Below are 17,079 nucleotides of genomic sequence, written 5' to 3'. Positions count from 1 at the left end.
TTCAATAATTATTTCTTCTTTCTCTATTCCCAAATGTTGCAAATTTTGTGTCAAGGTTCTCAATCAAACACGAACAGGTGGCGGTGCCACTATGGACACCAACTGAATGTGGCATTTAATACGGATGTTAATGAATGTGAGTTGACTCATAAATCCATGATTCAAATCGAATTGAAACATAAAGTATTTGAACTCATTCATTTATGGGTATATTCAATCCAACCAATAATAATTCGTATAATTTTGATTCGGATATTGAGTTTGAATTTTACAACTCGTAGACCTATTGAGTCAAGTCACTAATATAACTTTAATAATTTTTATTATTTTACATAATATTTTGTATAAAAATAAAAAAAAATATCTCATTAATAATTATAATTTTTTTAGTTTTTTTATTCTCCATAAATAATACTAATTGACCGATAAATTTATCTAATTCTAAAATTAAATTTTATTTTTTATTTGCTTTTGTATCACTTTCAACTTATTTATTTTATAGAAATAGTGTATTGTTGAATTTTATATTATTATCCAGTATTATGTCGTGTTGATGAATTTTATTAGATATTATATGACGTGTTCATCGAATTTGAGTGCTATAAATGAATATGATTATATTGAGTAATGTTATATTTTTTTAAATCGATAAAAAGAATCATAAATAAAAGTTTATTTAAAGCAAAGCAAACCTAACCCAACCCATAACTGAACGGTCCGGTTCAGGTCAGTTTTGACAATTGAAATTGCAGGTTGGATAAAAAATCCAACCCATTAAAATTTGAATGACTCAGGTAACAAATTAGAGCAAACTTGATTCGACTCAACTTGTGTACACCCTTAGCCTTCACATGTCTTTCTTTTTTAACATTTTTCTTGTTGAGAATATATCAAGTGTGAGTATGTGGTGTGTCTCTCACAAAAGTTTTGCTCTAAAAAAAGAAGTCTCACAATATTCAATGCTCCCTAGTGAAAAACTCCCCAACACAATTTGTTAGTGCTTAAGGCACTTTTAGTGAGGAGAGAAAGAGAGAATAAGGAAATAAAGATTGTATTATTGAATTGAATTATGAAACTGAATTACCAAATGTCTATTTATATAAACCTAAGTGACTTGACTACTAAGTAAAATAACAAACTAAGTAACAAACCCTAAATCCTAATTAGCTTTGGGTTTGGACCACACAACTTAACTTGGATTATATCTAATATCTCAACATACCTCCCTATAATCCAAGTTGTCGAAACACACTAATCATTGTCGGTCTGAACTATTCCTAATTTCTTGCTCAATGTTAGGAACCTGCCAATCTTCAATTATTTGGTGAAAATATCGGTTAATTGTGCTTCACTTGAGCAATGTCTTACTTCAAGTTCACCTCGATTCACCATCTCCCTTAAGAAGTAAAATGTAGCTTCTATGTGCTTACTTCTTTCATGCAAAATTGGATTCTTCGCAAGATTTATGGCTAACTTATTGTCGATTTACTGTACCAAAGGTTTCTTCACTTCGACCTTGATTTCTTCCAGCACATATCTGATCCAAATTGCTTGACACGCATCATAAGATCCTGCTATATATTCAGCCTCACACGATGATAATGCTACCATAGGTTGCTTTCTCGAGCTTCATGGGATTAGGGCACCAAATACTTGAAAGAAGTATCTAGTAGTGCTTCGTCGATCTTCCTTATCTTCACACCAATCAACATCTGAATAATAAGTAATCATAGCTTATTTGCTTTCAGAGTCTCATCGAGATAAAATTCCATAGCTTGTCGATCCTTTTAAGTATCTCAGGATTCTTATGCAGCCTTCATATGTGACACCCTTGGTTCACTCATATATGTGATCACTAATCCGAATGAGAAACATATATCAGATTGACTATTGCACACATATCTCAGAGATCTGATAATTTGTTTGAACAAAGTTGCATCGACTTTGTCTTCTTATCCTACTTTAAATTTGGTTCGATAGGCGAAGATGCAGGAGTCGAATCATCCATCATGAATATCTTGAGTATCTCTTTGACACGCTTTCTTTGATGTAGCATCATAACTTGCTTCGACATTTGAAATTTCATGCCTAGGAAGTATGACAACTTTTCTAGATCCAACATTTCAAATTCATTCTTCATCAGCTCTTTGAACTTTGACAAGTTCTTCAAGTTATTTCTAGTTACTAGCAAGTCATCAACATATAAGCAGATGATTATTATATTTATGCCACAACCTTAACATGGACACCATACTCAGATTTGCATTTGACGAATCCTAATTCGACCAAGTATGAGTTGAGACAAAAGAGAGAACACTGAAAATTATGAAGGTTTGGTCAAACAAAGAAAACAACATACTCCTCTCCCCAAGAATTGATCTTGAGAGTATCTAATAAAATTGAGAGTCTTTAGTAGGTTATACTCGCAAACCCTCCTTATACAAGGAAAATGAAGTTTACGATTGACTTCCAACCAAACAATAAACAACGGAGTGAAGCGGCGAGTCTTCCTTCCAAATGAAGGATCAAAGCGGTTAGTCTCATTTTCACAATAATCTTGGAGCGGTTAGTCTTCAAGCTTTTAAATAAAATTTGTGAGCTTTTAACATTCGGTTGAGCTCACAAACCTTAAACCTTGGTTTTACTATGGGCTAACCAAGAACCTGAGAGATTTTAATACTTGGCTAATCTCGAACCTTAAACCTTGGTTTTATCACGATCTAACCAAGAACCTAAAAAACTTTTAATATCGGGATAACCTTTAACCTTAACTTGGTTTTACCATGGGTTAACCAAGAACCTATGAAAGCTTTTACCACAGGTTGAGCATTCAAACCTAAACAAGGGTTTCATCACACAATCCCTAAACCAACGCTTTTACGGGTTTAGCTTATAACCAAAACAAATAATCCTTAATTAGCTAAAATGTTCAACCAAGGTATAAACAAAAGTTCTTTGGTGAACTTATAAATCTATCCTTCCATAATTATAACTTCTCACTCACAAAAGGACTTTATCGAAAAGAACTTCGATTAAAACTTAGTGAGAGAAAGTAAAATAAAAGTTTAGATATATATATATATATATATATATATATATATATATATATATATATATATATATATATATATATAGAGAGAGAGAGAGAGAGAGAGAGAGAGAGAGAGAGAGAGAGAGAGAGAGAGAGAGAGAGAGAGAGAGAAAGTTATGAAATGAAGCTCGGTTTTGGATGTTTTGAAATAAGGGAATGAACCTTTATTTATATGGTAGAGGTTGACACAAAAAGGAAATCATTTTAAATGCATTTTCAATCAGACTAATCAAAGCATGACTTCCTTGTTACTTTAAGACTTTGTCAGATACTTTCCTTTTTGTAGACATTTGCTTGAGTTTACTTGAGATCAGGCTTGAGTTAACTTCCATTAGGTTGCCATCATCGAATAGTCAAGTCCAACAAGCACTAATTCTTTGGTTTGCGTCTTTAACCACTTAACCACTTATGTTTGACTTGTCATCATCAGTTTTCATCATTAGACAAAAGTTGTGATCATCAAAAGTAAAATAGTTGTCCTTGTTAAAAGCATATTACTTGTAAAACAAGGTTCCACAGCGACTAGCTTACATGGTTTTGTTTTCTTTCTTATCTTATATAAAATGTTATGTATGTATAATCACTTTCCTCGTATATGAGAAAAATTCTAAATTATGAATGAAATATTAAAATTTCAGAAATATTCATTTCTTTGTGATTGTGTATAATAACATAAAGTTTGGGGTACGACCCACGGGATCGAGGCCCCGATCTAAATAAATTCAGGGGTGCTGTCGTAAATGCCTCGTGCGTGCGACTGCATCAATCAATTCCCCACAGTCAGGGGTGTTGTCCTTTGGCCAGGAACTGTCCTAGAGACGTCTGATAAACTTCATGGGATGACATCGTAAGTTCACACAAATTTTGAAGCTCTGCACTCAGGATCATACAAATACGCCTTATGCAAGTAAAAAAGAATTTCATTCCAAAAATATATGCACATATATTCTTCCATTACAAAAGTACTTTGCATACAGTACACACACAAAAACGTGGCCGACAAGGCTACCTCAGCAAGGAGACGATCTCCCAATCTTTGAGCATTTGATCTAGCCAAACTTGCTCCCTTGAGATACATAGAGAATGGTGAGAATGCTCCACTTGCTGCAAGGCATTTTCAAAAAATTGTGACCCCCCCCCCCAAGGCTGGTGGTCGTACAATCACCCAAATGCGGAGTCAGAGAAGCATTTTTAATGCACAAAGTCTCTAATCCCCTATGAGTTTTTGAAATAGATGCTTTAGTAAATGGTAAATTTCCCCGAGCAGAAACTAGAGCCTGGTTATTTTTCGCCACGATCCTTACCAGATGGGTCTCCTGGTTAGTAAGTGAACCAAAGATATTAAGGGGGAGAAAAGCGTCCCTTATCCTAGTGAGAGAAGTGGAAGGTGTCTCTATTTCCTAAAGGTACATATTCTGCCGAAGCGTCAGATTGAGAATAATTTCATCCAACCGATCATTTTCCTCACGTTGTTGATCAAACTAAAGAGCATCCTAGTGGCCGGTTCAACCAAGGACCAAAGTAGCAAAGGCGTGCTAAATATACCACGCTAGAGTCGTTAGTTTTTCCTCCAGGGTATGCCCAAACAGATTGGTCAAATACGAGTAATCCTCCTCTGAAGGAGGAACCTGACGTTCCCTAGAGGAGCTTAGGTCTAACCCCTAAGCATTGTGCGGCCTCTAAATAACATTCAAAGTAGCAACACTTCTATAAGGCTCCAAAGTAATAAAAAGACATGTGTTAGTTCCTGCTGGCCATATTCCTTGCCTTAAAAGTCAGAGCTTTACTTCATTTTTCACCAAATCTGCATATAATTTCCCTTTCTTCCCGGGTTCGGGCCTACATTTGCAATTGGGTATCAAAAAAGTGTTTCAAGCGTTTCTGGTCGGCCTCCTCGAGGGGAACACCTCCCCCAAAATAGGACAGGTCATTGATGAAGCTCAATAGTCGCTTCTTGTGATACAAGTCTTCTTGAGAAAGATCTTACTCTTTATATACATACACCCTGTTTCGCATGAGGAAATGACTTTCGGTCTAATACTTGGGGAATAACTCAATACATTTACTCTTAAATCCGTTCCCAATAACACAAACTGTTGCGTAAGCCTCTTTGTGGATAGGAGTAACCAGAAAGAACCGATCTTTGAAAGGCTTCAACTCAAAAAGAGCCCTAAATCCCCAGACAGTCGGCACCAGAGAAATTAATCTTCTACTCCGCATCTGAGTCGCTGGTGCAAGACCCCAATTTTGACCCTAAGATCCCTCATGCTATCTCATTATATGCATTAGCATTGGGATCACACCTTGGCATCCTCCTTACCCCTAATTCATTGGGTTTGAATTGGGAGAGATCACCAAATACCATTTAATTGTATCATATTTCATTTTCTTTATTTTTACTAACAAAAATACCAAAAATATGCCATTATATAGTTTAACTCTTTAGTAGGTAGTGCACATCCTCACCTTTGATTCAACAAGCTCATATCTAGAGTTTGAGACCCTCAAGGCAAGGAGCTCAATCAAGAATTGATCTACTATGGCTCTAAGTATCATATATGGATCCCCTTGATCTTCACATGTTATTTTGATCAAGAAATCACCAAGAGTTTGGAGTTGGTTTGCCTTGGAAACCCTAATTCATCTGGGTATCTTATGTGACTTCTTCAATAAGTTTCTTCACCAATTGATCAAGTATTTCCTGGGATAATTCATATTTCATCATCTTATGCATATATGATCTCCCATGAGTCCAAAAAGTTAAGATAATAGCAAGCTAGCAAGTTGGTTCATGGTGGTTGACTAGAGGAAGTCAACTAATCAAAACTGGGGTTCCCTAGACCCTATCTCCTACAATTGTTGTCATATTAAAATGATTCCAAGAGAAACGTTACTCTAAATGACATTCCAAACAACTTTCATGTTAAAATCTAGAGCTAGTTTTGCTTAGAAAGTCATTTTTATGGTAAAAGATTATAGGTTATTTTGCCTAAACCCTAATTTGGAGGTCAACTTTCCAAGACCATAACTTACTCAATTTTTATAAGATTAAATCCATTCAAGTTGCATGATCAAATTCAATATGTCTAATTCAAATTTGATGTTTGGAGTAAGTGAAAATTCAACTTGCAAGTACATGTGATATGAGGGGACATTATAGGTCATTTTGGGCCAATACCATTGAACAAGTGATTTTCCTCAAATTCTAAAATGCATAACTACTTCATGATAAATCCAAATGAGGTCAAATTTCTGACCAAATTTAAGGGATTTGGAAGATCTACAACTTTGATGAAGGAACTTTTCTCATTTGAAGTCCATAGAAAAAGTTATCCAAGGTGGAAGAAGTGAACATATGGCTTGACACTTAGAATTTTTTTGATATGTTTGATTTTCCAAACTTCCACCTCAAAATTCATCATGATCCAAGCTTCAAATGAAACAGTGTCCAACATGAAAGTTGTTCCTCTTAATTTAACCTTTCTAAAAAGTCCAAATTCATCTCATTTGGACAAAGAATGAATGACTTGCACATGGCTTAAAGTTGAAGGACCATTTGGCATGTTTGAACTTCCACTATCCATACACGAGTGCATGACTTGTTAACATGACTTCAACAAAGCTTACATATGATTTTGGACCTGAATGAGTCATTACATGGGCCTATCACATGCCCATGCATCCATGCAAAGTGAAATTGCTATTTTTGAAAGATTGAAACAAGTGTGCAAATAACAATGCCTTGGCTATAAGTAAAAGCTCATTCACTCTGAATTGAGGACCCTTACGCGCCAGCTTTGAATCTCCAGCCCTAAACCCTCTCATTCAAAGGATAACCTTGAGGAGTTTCAAATCGAGTTTGAATCTCCACTGTTTTGAGATTCAAAACTCCAAGAGTCTGTAAGACCCTAATTTTGACCCTAAGATCCCTCATGCAATTCCATCATATGCATTAGCATTGGGATCATACCTTGGCATCCTCCTTACCCCTCTTTCATTGGGTTTGTTTTGGGAGAGATCACCAAGCACTATGTGATTGTATCATACTTGTATATTATCATGTTACTAACCAAAATACCAAAAATATGTCTTTGCATTTGCCTAACTCTTTTGCAGGAAGGGCATGATCACCACTGACCCATCAAGTTCATATCTAGGGTTTAAGATCCTCATGGTTAAGAGCACAACCAAGGATTGGTCCACAATGTTTCTAAGCATTATATATTAGTCACAATGATCTTTACATGTTATTTTGGTCAAGATTTCTTAAAGAGTTTGGAGTTGGTTTGCCTTGGAAACCCTAGTTTGTTTGGGTATCTTGAGTAACTTCCTCAACAAGCTTCCTCACCAATTGATCAAATTTCTCAAGGGACACTTCAAATTTCATCATCTTATGCATATATGATCTACCATGAGCCTAAAAAGTCAAGAGAATTGCAAGTTAGCCAGTTGGTTGGTGGTGGTTGGTCAGATAAATTCATCTGATCAAAACTGGGCCTCCCTAGATCCTATCTCCTACAATTTTCATCATATGGAAATTATTCCAAGATAAAAGTTAATATAAATGACATTCCAAACAACTTTCATGTTGAGGTCTAGAGCTAATTTTTCTTGGAAAGTCATTTTCTATGTTGAAACATTATAGGTCATTTTGTCTAAACCCTAATTTGAAAGTCGACTTCCCAAGGTCATAACTTGCTCAATTTTTATTATATAAAAGATTCCCAAGTTTCACAATCAAATTGAAGATGTCTAATTCAACTTTTATGTTTGGAGGGAAAGCTAAATCAACTTTTATGAGCATGTGATATGAGGATACATTATAGGTCATTTTGGACCAATACCATTGAACAAGTGATTTTCCTCAACTTCAAAAATGCATAACTCTCTCATTATAAATCCAAATGATGTCAAATTGGTGAAAATTTTTAATGTCTTTGAAAGATATACAACTTTTATAAAGACACTTTTCTCATTTGTAGCTCACATAAAAAATTTAGTAAAGTGGAACGTTGAAGTATATGACTTGACACTTAGAAAAATTTTTAACATGTTGAAATTTCCAAACTTCCATCTCAAAATTCACCTTGATCCAAGTTCCAAATGGAAACATGTTCAACATAAGAGTTGTTCCTCTTGATCTAAGCTTTCCAAAGAATCCTATTTCATTCATTTTGGACAAAGATTGTCAGGGCTGCATGTAACACCCTTCTAAAATACCCCAATAATTAATTAAAATAACAAAATATTGTAGCACCTCAAATTTGCACCTATCATTGTACATACCATCTCATATTAGGTCATAGCATATCATGATCCATTGCATAGCATTTGCATTGTCCCCAGTTGCCTCAAGAGCAAGCAAGCAAGATTAGGTCAAACTGATCAGGAGATCAGTCAACCAAGCAAGCAAGGGTGTTTCTCAAGGAGCCAAGGCCCTAGGGTTTGTCCAACAAGTTCACATGGCTAGAGGGTCCATTTGAAGTGTTCAAGTCAAGGGTTGAGGGCTCAAAGGTCATCAGTTCATGCGTAGCCAGGCAAAAACCCTAGAAAGTCAACAGTCAGTCAAAGCAGTGGATGGTGGCCATTCTTGTGGAATTTGGGCACCATGATCAATAATCAAGAGTCCATACAACATGGGACATCATTTGAAGTCAAGGTCTCAAGGAGTTAGGGTTTGGAATTCATCAGTTCATGCACAGACAGTCCAAAACCCTAGAAAAGTCAAAGTTGGTCAACTGTGGTTGATTCTATGGTTTTGATGGATGGAAATGGTTTGAGAGAGCTTATTCATGTCCTAATAGGCCTCATATATCATGGCAATCAACATCATGGAAGAATTTGAAGCCAATCAGAAAATTTCCCAAAATAGAAACTGGACCTGTAATTTTAACTGCCAAAAATGGAAACTTCTTGATCCTCAACTTGCATCATGATACAAGCTCCAAATGAATTTTTGCCCAACATGAAAGTTGAAGATCTTGTTCTCCCATTTTCAAAAAGTCCAAGAACACTCAAATCCCATGTATGGTTGTCAAGATATGATCAATTCAATTTCAAAAATTTGTGAACTTCAACAAGCCATATCTCATGAACCATAAGGCCAAATTTGGTGGGGTTTTTTCCTACAAACCACATTTTTCCTCCTCTTTCCAAAAATATAAATTTCATTCACCAAAACCTTGCCAATCAAAATGGCATTTTTTGACCTATTTCATTTAAAAAATCAAGTTTGACCAATAGTTGACTTTTTGATTCTTTGACTTTTTCTCACTTTGGCCAATTGGGATTTGTTTCATATGATATTTGCAATTTGCTCCAAGCCTAAAATCATGCTCATGATACTATCCTATTACCATTTTGGCATAAGATGCAAGCTTGGTAATTTTGCAAATAGCTTCATTCAAACAAAACAAAGTGAGCAATCCATCAGCAGACCAAAAACAGCATAAGTAATGGTCATTTGCAGCATGCCAAAAGGCCCAACTCGGGCAGGACTTTGCACCTCCATGTTCACTTATACAAGATTAGCAAAAAGGCAAGGTTACTTCATTTAACCAAACCAGCTTAGCACATGGATTAGCAAGGATAAACAGTGATATAAAAACTTCTTTTCTGCACAAACAACCCTAGAGAATCACTGCCTACCAACCAGAAAACCTCTCACTCTCTCATTTTGCACTTTGGCCAAAACAGAATTTCTGAGCAAACCCTTAAAAAACTCGAGTAACCTTTGGTTCCTTCACCATCTAGCCATCTTTGTGAGCTCCTTTGAACCACCATTCATCACCTGTGCAGCCTCCTTCTCACTCTGTTTTCACCAAGCTCCAACAATGGCCAAGCACGATTTGGACATTTTCATGCATAGCTGAGCAAAATAGATTCAAGGATCTTTCATTACCAAGCATTATCTTCTTCTGTTTCAGCTTATATCACTCCAAACAACACTGTTTTCATTTTTCTTCAAAAACAAGTAAGTGATTCGACCTCCTCTATTTGCCAAATTATGGGTTGTTTTAGATAGGTCTTTAACTGCTGAATCCACTGCAATTTGTTTCGTGTGAAATGGTTGTGATATGATGGAGAAATCTGAATTTACATTTTGCATCCAAACTTGCTTTCCATCGATTTGCTTGATTGATGTTGTTTCACTACAAACTATGCTGGGATTATGACTATGTTAGCTTCATTGGTTCGATTGGTACACTTGATTTTGATTTCTGGGCATATGAAAATTTCGAATGCATGGTGATGATGAATGTATGCTGCTGCTCTTTAAACCTTAAACTCTGCCCAGGACATGAACTCTTGATTATGTTTGTTTTGTTGTTAGCTGATGATGCATGATGTTGTTGCTTCATAGTCGTGCTCATTTGATTGATCATGGCGTGCTTGTTTGTTTGGTTGATGTTTGAACATGAGGATGCCATAGCCATGCTGTTAAACCCTAGGGTTTTTGTTAAACCCAGAACTTTGAAGTTCATTGGCCGAGTCACTGTTCCATTGGCTGGTAGCCAATTACAACATTTCGTTGTGTGTACCAAAACGCAGCGTTTTGGATAAGTGACGCGCTTATTACCAAATTGCCATTCAGTCAATCATTTTGACCATTATGCCATGTTATTTGATCATGTTTCATCCAATTATTCACTCAATTTCAACAATTCATTTCTCCTTCATTATTCATCCAAAAATCATGAAAATTTTTCCATCATCTTCACATGGATGTCTAGTATTTGATTATGATTTTTAATTAATTTTTCATTGGCTGGATTTTAATTGGTAATTGGTTTCCTAGCATGTATGCATAATTGATACATTTTGCCATTCCTTTTGTGAAATTGTCATGATGTATCCATTGCCCCTGAAACTTTTTGTGGTAAAACTAGACTCATTTACCTTTGTTTCCATATAGAGTTTATGCATTTCTCATATGTGGTTTGTGAGTTACAAATTTTTTAAGTGAGGTGTTGCATTTGGTGCTACATGAATGATATGCATTTCCCAATTTTTGTTCACATGCTTCCTTACATCCAAATGACCCCAAATTTTGCATGAATGATCTCTTACATGTCTAGTTTGTGTATGAATTTTCTGGGATTTAATCATGCTGTTTTCCATTTGATTGTGAATTTTATTCCCTGCCTAGTCAAATGTTGACTTTTTGTGCTACACATTGCCATTTCATTTGGGAGATCCTCATACCATATTGTATGATCATGAAATTTCATATGTGCATACTAGACATCTTGAGCTTTGCATTGGTGTTAATCTCATTCATTTCTCATCTGTTTTCAATTTGATATGATTTTTTTAAGTTGACCCATGTTTGTTGACCTTCATTGTGCATGCTTGAATTTGGTTTGACTTCTTGATTTTAATTGACTGCCTTCCTCTCATCCAAATGCCATGAAATTTGACATGCTTGCCATGCTAGATGTTAGGATTGAATGTGATTTATTTGATAATTTTTGAGATTGTTTGGGTTGACTTTTGAATGAAGTCTTGCTGTTGACCTATTTGTGCTTCCTTTGCCATGCTTTACATTCTTTTGTGTATGAAATGACAATGATGCATGATTTGATTGTGAATCCAATTGAGATAGCTTCTTAAATGTTTGAACATGAATTGGGTTGACTTTACTTTGCTGTTTTGACCTTTTCCTTCATCTTTGACCCTAGGCTAGTCCTAGTGGTCTTTTGAGCTTACACTTGAGCTATTGTTTCAGGTTAAGCATCAATGCCCCAAAGACCTTTCAAATTTGATTGAGTTGGATTGTATATACCATATGCTAACCTTTGTTTTGTAGGTTTGACTCATGTGTTTGAGTCTTGTGCCTTGCACAGTTGATCATCTGTTTTGTTTGTGAATCCCATTCCTTTGCTTTTAACTGTTTAATTGCATACTGATCTGTTTGACCTTTTCAGGTACTTTAGTTGCTTAAGTTCTTTGAACTTGCTTGCTTTGCTATTTAGCATTTGCTTTGAGGTATAATCTCTTTTACTTCATGTAGTCTGGAGACCCGGTCTGTTATTTGACCGGGCAAACTGTCTGAAGTCCTCCTTAAGAGGCCATGCTTGTGTGTGTTTAAAATTGTCCCAAGCAGGAAAAGTCCTTCAAGTAAGGCAATTGGTGGAAGGTAGGGATATGCAATCTATCCCCCACTACTCTTGTTGTGTCATCCCTCTGCTCACACTGCTGTGTGTTGATGCATTGGGATACAAACCCAAGATCTTGTACAAAGTGTACAGTGTCAGAGTCTTCGAGTATAGAAGGGTTCCCACTTTCTGGACCCATGCTCATTTGTCTATTAGCTCTCCCTGGCCAGGGATAAGAGCTGTGAGGTCTTATCCTCACTTCATCCTTTCATCTGCTTCACCTTAGCCTCTCAATGGCAAGGTTAAGAGCACACTTACCCTATTCCAGTTGGCCCTAGTGCCTAACCCTTGTGTGAGCCTCTTGTATGCATATAGAGTGTGCTTCTTGTGATTGTGATTGCCTGTTTGCTTTGCCTCTTTAGGTGTAGCTTAGACTTGCCCTTGTGCAAGGTAGGTTGGACTTGACTTGCTTCCTGTGCAAGTCAAGTCTGTGTGGCTTACTCCCTGTGTGAGCCATGCTTAGAGTTGTTTGGCCGAACTACGGCAACTCTGATTCTCATGTTCAGGTGAGATACGTAGGCACGAGACGCGATGTCTTGCCGAGTTTGACTAACAACTAACAACTAATCCTTGTTTGCTTTCGCCCTCGTTGCGATCCTTTCTCTCGCCCTCGTTGCGATCGAGCCTTTTCCTTTCTCTCGCCCTCGTTGCGATCGAGACTTTCCCTTTCTCTTGCCCTAGTTGCAATTGAGACCTTTGTCCCTGCCAGCCGAACTACGGCAACTCTGATTCTCATGTCCAGATGAGATACGTAGGCACGAGACGCGATGTCTTGCCGAGTTTGACTAACCACTAACACTAATTCTTTTCTCTCGCCCTCGTTGCGATTGAGACCTCCCCTTTCTCTTGCCCTAGTTGCAATCGAGACCCTTGCTTCCTGTGCAAGCCGTGTCTAGGATAGGTTGGCCCTTGTGCCATTTAGCTAGAAACCTTAACTTAGGGTTGACTTTGCATGACAACATCTAGGCTCGAGTCGTAGTCTCCCTAGAGTTGTGTCACCCTCTGTTATCTGGTTAGGCTAGATCCTTGTCCCTGCGTAGGGGAACTACATCGCCCTGATCTTCATACCAGATGAAGTATGTAGGCAGGTGTAAGACCCCAATTTTGGGCCCTAAGATCCCTCATGGCCCATACCACATCATATCATGGCCTCAAGGATCATTGCATGCCTTTGCTTTCCTCTTAGTGGATAGATTGCCTTGTGGGTTTGTTTCTTGATCACCAAGCATACTTTGCATTTGTATATCTTTGCTTTCATATGTTTATCATTCAAAAAGTACAAAAATATTGTCTGTTTAACCTTGTTGCTTGCAGATAAAGTAGTCATCAGCAATTAGGTCAAAGTCAGTCATTGATCAGTCAAAGCAATGGATGATGGCCATTCTTGCAGAATTTGGGCATCATGATCAATAATCAAAGGTTCATACAACTTGAGACATCATTTGAAGTCAAGTTCTCAAGGAATCAGGGTTTGGAATTCATCAGAAATGCTCCAATCATCCAAAACCCTAGAAAAGTCAAACTTGGTCAACAGTTGATTTAATCAAGATTTGATGGATAGAATTGATCTGAAGAAGTTCATTCATGCTTGTATAAGCCTCATCTATCATGTTCAACCTCATCATGGAAGAAAATCAAGTCAATCAGAAATTTTTCCAGAAATAGAAAGTGGACCTGTAATTTCAACTGCCAAAAATGGAAACTTCTTGATCTTAAACTTACATCATGATACAAGCTTCAAATGAATTTTTGCCCAACATGAAAGTTGAAGATCTTGTCTTCCCATTTTCAAAAAGTCCAAGAACATCAAAATCCCATGTGTGGTTGTCAAGATATGATCAAATCATTTTCATCAATTTTTGAACTTCAACAAGCCATAACTCTCAAACCATAAGGCCAAATTTGGTGGGGTTTTTTCCTACAAACCACATTTTTCATCTTCTTTCCAAAAATATAAATTTCATGACCTAAAACCTTGCCAATCAAAATGGCATTTTTGGACCTATTCCTTTAAAAATCAAAGTTTGACTCACAGTTGACTTTTTGATTTGTGCATTTTTTCTCACTTTGGCCAATTGGGGAAGGTTTAAAATCATATTTGAAACTTGCTCAAAGTCCTAAACCATCATCATACTACCATTTTCCCATCATCTTGAATCAAAATGCAAAATGGACAAAATTGGCAATTGGCTTTCATTTGAACAAAATCAGTACAGCAGTACATGTACCACAAAAACAGCAAACATACAGTCTGCTAGCAGCCTGTCTTGAGGCCCAAAAACGTGCAAGGTACACCCTCCATGTTCCACATTCTTCCACTTAGCAAAAATGCAAATGAGTGCATTAACACTAAACCAATTTACAACATGGATTAAGGACCTAAAACAGATCACATATAAGCTTCATTCTGTCAAATCCAACCCTAGTTTGGCAGCCTCCACGAGAGAAAATCATCATCCTCTCACTTTTGCATTTTTTTGCATATAGTGCATTTTCTGCCAAAACACAAAGAACCTAAAAACAACCTTTATTGCTTCTTCATCTAGACAGCATTTGAGAGTCAGTGGAATCATTAAATCCCAGCTGTTACTCCATTTCCAAGCTCTGTTTTACCAAGACACAACAATGGCAAATCGAGCTATGAATGATTCCAAGCTTGGCTGAGCTCACCTACCTCAAGGATTCATCACTTCTAACCATTATCCTCATCTGCATCGGGCTATATCCTCCAAACAACCACTGTTTTCATTCTCCTCAAAAACAAGTAAGTTTCTCGACCTTCTTTTTCTCCAAACCATGGTGTATTTCTGGTAGAGCATATATCATTTAATCCATTGCAACTTACCTCATGCTAATTGGCTGTTTGTGCTGTGAGAAAAGTGAATTTTATGGTTTATGCTCAAATAAGTTTTAGCTCGATTCACCCTATCCATGTTGAGTTAATGAAAATAGACATTATATTCTTGTTGTTGGATGCTTGATGATGCTTTTAACATGCCTGGTTTCATTTTCTGGGCATGTTGACTCTGATTGATTTTACATGATGATGAATGCTGCTGTTTTTTGCTATTTTTAGTTTGCCAGGAAATCCTCATGAAATAGGTTGTGTGTGTTAGTGTCATGATGCTACATAAGTGCTAATGCTATGTCATTTATGTGTTGTTGCTCAAAACTTGTTTGGTTTGATGGTGATGAAACATGAACTTGATGTTTTGCTTGCTAAAACCTGCTGCAGTTTTGAATCTCATAGGCCTGCTCAGAAAATCCATTGCATTGTGTTTGTTGTGTTGGGTGTTGGTTGTTCAACGTTGCATGATATTTGCATGAACCTACTGTGCTATGCTGTTTTGTTTTGCTGTTGATTGATGCTACTGCATCATGACAGTACCTCCTTGCCATGACTAGTTGTTTCTGTTGGGTTCCAAGTGATTACTTGATGGTGATGAACACAGGCTGTCCATGATTAAAACCTTGCCCTGCCCAGAATTTCCACTTGTTGTGTTTGGTTTGTTGTGGTTTAATGCTGCTTGCTTGATGTTTATTTTTTTAATGAGTTCATAATGATGGAAGTTGCTATTGACTGCATGCTAAATCCATGCTGATGTATGTTTATGCTAGGTCATTTTGATGTCAGTATTGCATGAGTATTGAGGCTGGTTAGGTTCATTTTGTTCATGGTTGATAAATGTTGCTGAATGATTTTGCCATACCATTGCTATGCTGTTGTCTGTTTTGTTTGGATGCTAATGAACACATCATACCATGCTGCTAAAATTCTGATGCAATTTTGAAACATGAATGTTGTTGCTACTGTTAGGATGATGTTGTTTTGCTGTTATGCTATTAACCACATTGCAAATTGATGATGGATATATGAGATACCATGCTTATTGTCCATGCTGTTGTGTGCTGATGGAGATGTTTAATGAACACATTATGCTATTGCCATTCTGCTGCTATTGTTTGTTGTGATTGGATGAACCACCACCACTTGCTATGCCATATGCCTTGCTGCTCATTTTGTCAATTAATGATGAGTTTCCAATGACAATGTGTTTGCTTTTGTGATTGTTTAGATGAGCTAGGTTTGTTTATGTTGATGTATGAACTGCCGTACCAATGCCATATTGATATGGGATTTTTGCTGGAAGCTTGTTTCATAATTGATGCTACTAAGACCATATTGCTTGCTTGATTTTGTTTGTTGGTTAATGATGTCATGATGTTGGTTATGGTTGGTGCTTGAATGCTGAAACCATGCTGTTACTGCCCTGCTGCAAATTCGAAAACATGTTGTTGCTGTTGTTTGTTCTGTTTGATATGATGAACATGATGCTATACCAGGCTGATATGATAAACCCTCATGTTTTTCCAGAACTCCAATTCATGTTGTATGCTGTTGTTGATATCATGAAGCTACCATGCTGGTTATGCCCTATTATTTTCCAACTTGTGTGCATGCTTAGAGAATCCATGCGAAATACATTGCATGCTGCTATGTGCTGTTGTATTGTTTAACATGATGCTGAATGCCATACTGTCAAGCCTTGCTGCTGTCCATACCAAGCATAACCCTGTCCAGAATTTTCTCATGTTTTTGTTGGATTGTTGTTAGCTAATGTTGCATTAGGTTAGTATTGCATGGCCGTTGCATGATTGTAAACTGTTGGATGCGTTTTGCTCATGATTGATGTTGGAGATGTATGCTGTATGCCTTTGCCAAACCATGCTAAAACCCCAAGTTTCTAAAACCCTAGCAGTATTTCTTTTTCTAAAAAAAAAACAAATGTGATTGGTTGTTGTTGCAATTGTTACTGTTCCATTGGATTG

Source organism: Lathyrus oleraceus, chromosome 5, assembly GCF_024323335.1.
Source record: "Lathyrus oleraceus cultivar Zhongwan6 chromosome 5, CAAS_Psat_ZW6_1.0, whole genome shotgun sequence".
In the NCBI taxonomy this organism is placed as follows: Eukaryota; Viridiplantae; Streptophyta; class Magnoliopsida; order Fabales; family Fabaceae; genus Lathyrus; species Lathyrus oleraceus.
Note: the sequence above shows the minus strand (reverse complement) of the source record.